This window comes from Bufo gargarizans, chromosome 6, assembly GCF_014858855.1.
Source record: "Bufo gargarizans isolate SCDJY-AF-19 chromosome 6, ASM1485885v1, whole genome shotgun sequence".
Taxonomy (NCBI): domain Eukaryota; kingdom Metazoa; phylum Chordata; class Amphibia; order Anura; family Bufonidae; genus Bufo; species Bufo gargarizans.
Window position 1 is genome coordinate 140039443 of NC_058085.1, and position 6645 is coordinate 140046087.

The 6645-nt window shown below is 48.3% G+C and overlaps 1 protein-coding gene across 5 annotated transcripts in view; it reads right to left on the reverse strand.

Annotated features, from left to right (window-relative positions):
* Positions 1-6426, reverse strand: part of TLK2 (tousled like kinase 2) — a 77554-nt gene extending 71128 nt beyond the window's left edge. For all 5 annotated transcript variants that reach the window (XM_044297837.1, XM_044297835.1, XM_044297833.1 and 2 more), the window contains exon 1: positions 5888-6426. The gene's annotated coding sequence lies outside the window, so the exon portion shown is untranslated. The remainder of the gene's footprint in view (positions 1-5887) is intronic.
* Positions 6427-6645: the final 219 nt, after the last annotated feature.

A 6645-nucleotide genomic window follows, 5' to 3' on the forward strand; every position in this document is an offset into this window, starting at 1 on the left:
CTGCCTGGTCTCGACACCTACAGGTGGTGTGTTACAGTGGTGGTGGTCATGTGGTGTTGCGCCAAATTACTGTAGGGACCCACACGAAAGACGCCACTGTGAGCTGATAAGTGGTCCTGTGCAGATTAGGCTAGGACGACATGTCGTACGACACATAGGGCACAACTACACTGTGACATTAATGTCGCGCAACAATTTTTATAACTATAGTCTATGGTGTCGCACTGCAACAGTCGCAGAAAAGTCCATCTTGAATGTTTTTTGCGACCGTCGTGTGCAACACCACAGACTACCATTATAAAAATTGTCGCGCGACAAATGTCGTCGTGTAGACTTAGCCTTAGGCTACATTCACAGGACCGTACTTTTGGCTCCACAATTTAGCGGAACGGGTGCGGACCCATTTATTTCAATGGTGCCACAAAAGATGTGCTGTCCGCATCCGTAGATCCGCAATCATGTGAATGTAGCCTTAATCACAACATAGACGAAGAGACTCATGTATAGGTTACAGTCAGCAGCAATAGATCAGTGTGCAGCATGTGGCAGTATGATCCATGGCTTTGGGGTGTAAAGGTGTTACACAGGCTGACAGTGCACGCAGTGATCGGGAATGAACGCTGGTTTCCAATGACTGCTGCTCGTTACCTGCATTTACAATGGGGGGGGGGGGGGTGACTGGGACGGTTCATTGGCAGCATATCCCATAAAAGATACAAACATCCAAAAAACGCGTTTGCTCATTTTTCACGTGATCAGAGGCAGATTTACACTGACAGAGCATTGGAAGAAAGCGTTCATATGAAAGCCCATCCCCAGTTATTGTCCCGATACTCAGCAGGTGTAATAGAGGGGTATTCAGGTTATAAGCCTCTACATAACAGCTAGTGTCTGGCTGCTGGGACCACCACTGATCACGAGAATGGGGACCCTTTAACCAGAAAAGAATGGAACAGCTGGTCAAACTAGTGGCAGATGCCTATAGCAACTAGATTCTAAACACCCTTATTGGTTGCTATGGGTGACTGCTCCCCCTTTTCCTATGCTGTGCACAAAATACACTTGTTATTCCATCAATACTATAAAAAAACAGCCTCTAACCACCACTGTATAATCATGAATTCCCCCAAGGGGGGCCCCTAGAGGTATAAGGTTCCCTTGTGGGATCGCCGAGGCCGGAGAAACCAATCAGAAAACATCTTGGGACTCACACTATCAACGTGGGCCTGAGAGCACAAAGAGACAAACATAAAAACAATGCCACCCCCATAAGACCTCCAGCAATGGCACAGTCTGCATGTGCCACATAGTAAACCCTGGTGCAGAATTAGAACTACTGCAACGCAGCATTACAGCCACAATTTTCCAATGCGCCTTAGGCCTCTTGCACACAATCGTATGGCTTTTTCAGTATTTTGCGGTCTGCAAAAGATACGGATGAAGTCTGTGTGCATTACGTTTTTTTGCGGAACAGCTGGCCCCTGATAGAACAGTCCTATCCTTGTCCGTTATGCGGACAATAATAGGACATGTTCTCTCTTTGAACGGATCAACGGAAATATGGAAACGGAGGGCAAACAGGGTACCTTCCGATTTTTTTTGCTATGGACCAAACATACCCATTGAAGTCTGTGAAAAGCAGAACACTGGTAGGAGATGCTCTGAAAATCCCTTTCAGCCTAGCAGCGCACATGGAATATGGATGACACACAGAGGGCGAAAAGCAAAACTAAAATAAAAATGGACACAGACCAGTTAGTCATCTTCATGGATGAATCAATGGCCATCTCGTCACGGATGCATGAATGAACTTCGGGCAATAACTTCGTAAATTAATTTGATTAGCGGTACCTTGGAACTAAACCAGAGTTCGGAAATGTTTTTTTTTCACAGTACAAATTAATTTATGAAGTTATTTTGCGAAGTCTCTCGAGACTTTGTGAAGCAATAACTTCGGCTCATCGGAGCCAATACATTCTAATACTGTACGGAGTTCCTGTTTTATCGGAAGTCGATTCGCTCATCCCTAATTTTTCCTTATAGATAGAAAAAAAAAACTGAAGACATCATGAGGGAATTTATCACGAGGGGGGAATCTGAAGTCAGTTTTGCTTGAGTCTGTGTTGGCGTACTGTATGCCACATTTCTTATCCTTAGGGCTCATGCACACGACCGTTCTTTTGCAGTCCATTTTTCACAGATCCGTTGTTCCGTATCTGAGGATTTTTTTTCTCCGATTTAAGTCCTCTTCCGTTATTCCACAAAACATATCCATATGGTTTCCATATGCGATCCGTTTTTGCGGATCGAAAACCGTAACTTATTAATCACCAAACACCTGAGCAATATGGGCTGGGCATAGCATTTCTACAGCATGGAACTGCAAAATACGGATGACATACGGTTGTGTTCCGTATTTTTTGCGGACCCATTGACTTGAATGGGGCCTTGGACCGTGATTTGCAGCCAATAATAGGACATGCACTACTTTTTTGAGGAACGGAAATACGGAATGCACACGGAGTACCTTCCGTTGTTTTTGCGGACCCATTGAAGTGAATTGGTTACACATATGGTCCTCAAAGAAAACATAATGGAAGCGGAAAGAAAATACGTGCATAAGCACTTAAAAGGGGTTCTGCAGTTTGTTTAAACTGATGGGGGTCTGACACCCGGGACCCCCGCCGATCAGCTGTTTGAGAAGGCAGCAGAGCCACAGCCTTCTCACTGTTTACCGCCGGCCCAGTGACGTCATGACTAGTATCACTAGCCTGGGCGCGGCTAAGCTCTGTTCACTTGAATGGAGCTTAGCCTCGCCCAGGCCAGTTGATACTAGTCGTGACGTCACTGGGCCTGCGGTACACAGAGAGAAGGCCGCGGTGCTGCTAGAACGCCGCTGCCTACTCAAAAGGCTGATCGGCGGGGGACCCGGGTGTCAGACCCTCGCCGATCAGAAGCTGATGATCTATCCAGAGGATAGATCATCAGTTAAAACAATCTGTAGAACCCCTTTAAACCTAACACTTGTCTATAGAAGCTCGTCCAGTTTTTCTACTCCACCCTCCTGCTGGAGTGAGAAAGACGTCTTTATCAAAAAGTTTCAGTGATAAATCTGGTGTGAAAGCAAACCACGCCCACTTTCCCACCCATACTTTAAGGCTACACGACGACATGCGTCACGCAAATCATAGGGCACAACTACACTGCAACATGTGTCGCATGACATTTTTATAATGCTAGTCTATGGTGTTACACTGCGATACGACAGTAGCAAAAAAAAATCCATTCAAGATTGACACCATAGACTATCATTACAAAGCCAGAATTCTGGAGTGAAGGCATGATAAATCGCCACCAACTTGCAGGTCTGGTTTCATATTTTCCACAGACTTACAAGCTCAGGCTACTTTCACATCAGCGTTTTGGTTTCCGGTTCTGATATATGGCAGAGGATCTCAAAACTGGGCGAAAGTGGTTCAGTTTTGTCCCCATCCATTGTCAACGGGGACAAAACTCATAATTTTGTGACCAGACACAAAACCACTGCCAGCTGCGGTTGTGTGTCCAGTCTGCGAAACTGAACAAACCGTTACCGAAAAAACACGGATCTGGCACCCACTGACTTAAAGGGGTTGTCCGGGTTCAGAGCTGAACCCAGACATTATCCGATTGTCACCCCAGCAGCCCCCCTGACATGAGCATCAGAGCAGTTAATGCTCCAATGCTCTCCTTTTGCACTGCTCTAAATAGCGCAGGGCAAAGGCATTTTTTGAAGATCCAGTGACGTACCAGGGCTCTCCATGGTGCTGCCAGGAAGCCCGGTGACGTCACCAGCACTGATGAGCGGGATTTAGCGCTGCTGTAGCCAGTAAAACAGCAAGGGCAGCGGTAAAGCCCGCCCATCAGAGCCAGTGACGTCACCGAACACACTGCCGGGCAGAAGCTTCCGCCCGGCAGTGTGTTATTGAAAACGATTTAGCGCAGGGCACGGGAGCGCATCGGAGCATGAACTGCTCCGATGCTCAAGTCAGGGGGGCTGCCGGCGTGAAATTATGGGTAAGTCCGGGTTCAGCTCTGAACCCAGACAACCCGTTTAATGATTATAAAGTCCGAGTTTGTTCAGTTTCTATTTAATACAACTTGATCCGGCGGAAACAGATGCAACCGGACCTATTAAATAAAACAGAAGCGTTTTATTTTTAATTCAGGCTTTGAGATCCTGTTTTGAATCTCAAAGCCTGAATAAAAAACACTGATGTGAAAGCAGCCTAAAATCTGGAGCTGGAGGTTTTTCTTAAATGCAGTTGTAGGAGGAAAAAAATAAAAATAAATAGAAAATCCAGCTTCAATATTGGAAAATAAAACAGAGCATTGATCTGAGGCCACACGCACGCGGCCTGCAACGCAGTGCTTCTGTGGCATTTGTCCGTGCCTCCGCAACGCAAAAAAAAAAATTCAACTTGTTCTATTTTTTTTACAGTGCGGACAGGATCACGGACGCATTCAAGTTGAATGGATCTGGATCCGTCGCGGCTGCCGCACGGATGGGGCCCGTAAATTGCGGTCCCCAATGCACGGAATGGCCGTGTGCATGAGGCCCAAAGATGAAGCCGCTGATATTCACCTGTACTGCATTTAAAACCTGCAACCCACAAATTTGTGCAGTTTTGTTGGCCTATGAAATGTTTTTACCTGTAAAGAAAATAAAAACATGCAAAACCTAACAATTTGCAGTAAAAGAACAGTTTGCAGCCACTGCACATAAAGCCTCAAGGAGAATCAGTATAATAAGGAAGCCATGACCATATGAGCGGGGGCGAAATGCACCATACAACTGGCAGGGGAATAAAGGGGGGCAGACTTTGGGCTCAGGCCTAGGGGTAGCTCCAATGCCTAGCAGAGCCGGGGTCCTGGGATCTAACCCAACATCTGCCCGTTAGCTCACCTGGGCTGTGTAGTGGCTTAATATTGATAAGTAGTGTTGAGCGAACAAGTTCGGCGTCTAAAGTTCAGGTTATCGAAGAATCGCGTTATGGATTCCGCTACCACGGACCATAACTGAATTTAGAATCCATTACGTGATTCTTCGATAACCCAAACTTTAGACGCTGAACTTAAAAAACAAGTTCGCTCAACACTATTGATGAGCCATCAACAGATCGGTGGGGGTCCGACTCCTGGCACCTCTGCCGCTTGATGGGATGGCACGGTGTCATTACAACCGCTTGTCCCATTCACTTGCATTGTAAGTTGGTGTTTAGATAGTGAGGACTGGGCACCAACGTGAGCGATGCCAGTCTCGGTACACCACCGCGGAATGTTAGCGCTATATAACTGAAAAAATATATAAACTGTCAGTCATCAGATTATGGTGGGGTTTTTTCATTGATTTCTCTGAATGTTATTTTAGCCAGTAATGCAAAAGGGGAACACGGAAGGTCTCCCCCTGGATGTTCTCATGACGGCGATCAGCCGCGGATCCACTGCCACAACCTGTCCAGATCAGACCAGCCGCGTTAGAAAATTTAACGCACGCGACCGCTCGTTATGGCCTCCGACAACGTGACCCGCTAGGCGAGTCAATAGGTACTATAGATGGATTATGGATTATTGTGGATTGCACCATCCCATACTTCCATCAAGGCCTCACTACTACTACAACTTTCCAAGGGCAGCCATAATGTAAACTTTGCAGCCATCAGATGCAGAAGATGGAGCCTGATAAGTGACTGCAGGTCGTCCATAGCAGGCACAGGATCACATACCAGCACAGGGCACCGCACGGAGGCCGGGCTCATGGATGATGCGGGGCAGCTAGGCCTGCGGACGTCTGGGGGGGCCCCTGTGTGTTCCCGGCCCTCCCTCTCTCCTCAGCCCTGGGTCTTACCTACTGCCCTCGGGATTTCTGCCCCCAGACTGTGGGGTCTCTTCGAGCTCGGAGCCCCCTTCGGGGGATGGGGAGCTTCCTCTCGGCCTCACCTCCCTCCTCCTCTGCGACGTCGTGTTTATGCAGACTCCAGTCACTAGGCCGCAAATCCCCGGGCTTTCCTACGCGCGGAACCCGGCGCCGCACCTCACTAGCGCGGGGTGCCCGGTCATGGGGGGCGGGGGAGGAAAACTCCGAACGACCCCCCCACCCCAGGGAAAGATTTTTTTCCCCACCTGGAAAAGGCGATATTTTACGTCACCAAATATCGGGAAAAAAAATTGTATTTTACGTCAGACAGGGATGACTGGTAAGGGGGGGATGGGGGTGGGGGAGAACGTGAGGTGATTTTCTGCCAAAAGGATCAGGTCCGCTCCGGAACCACCCGCCCGACTTAATCCGGATCGGCTCGGTTCGGATTATCGGGGTAATGGGTTTAATTAGTGTAAACACGATAGTGAAACCGCTGGATTTCTCGCGAGATCCGGAGCACAAGGCGCGTGCACAATGGACGGGAAAAACGCGCCAAAACCAAGGCCGGGGCGCGCGCATTAGCCGGATGAACGCGCAGAGCTTCCCGCCCTGAGGGGGAGGAGAAACTTTGAGCTGACAATTGGTCGAAACCAGACATGTGGGTGAGGTCCAGACGGCCGCGCCTCCAAAGAGAAACCGGTAAAGGCGGGAAGTGATTGGTTGCCGACTACACACGGGGTGGGGTC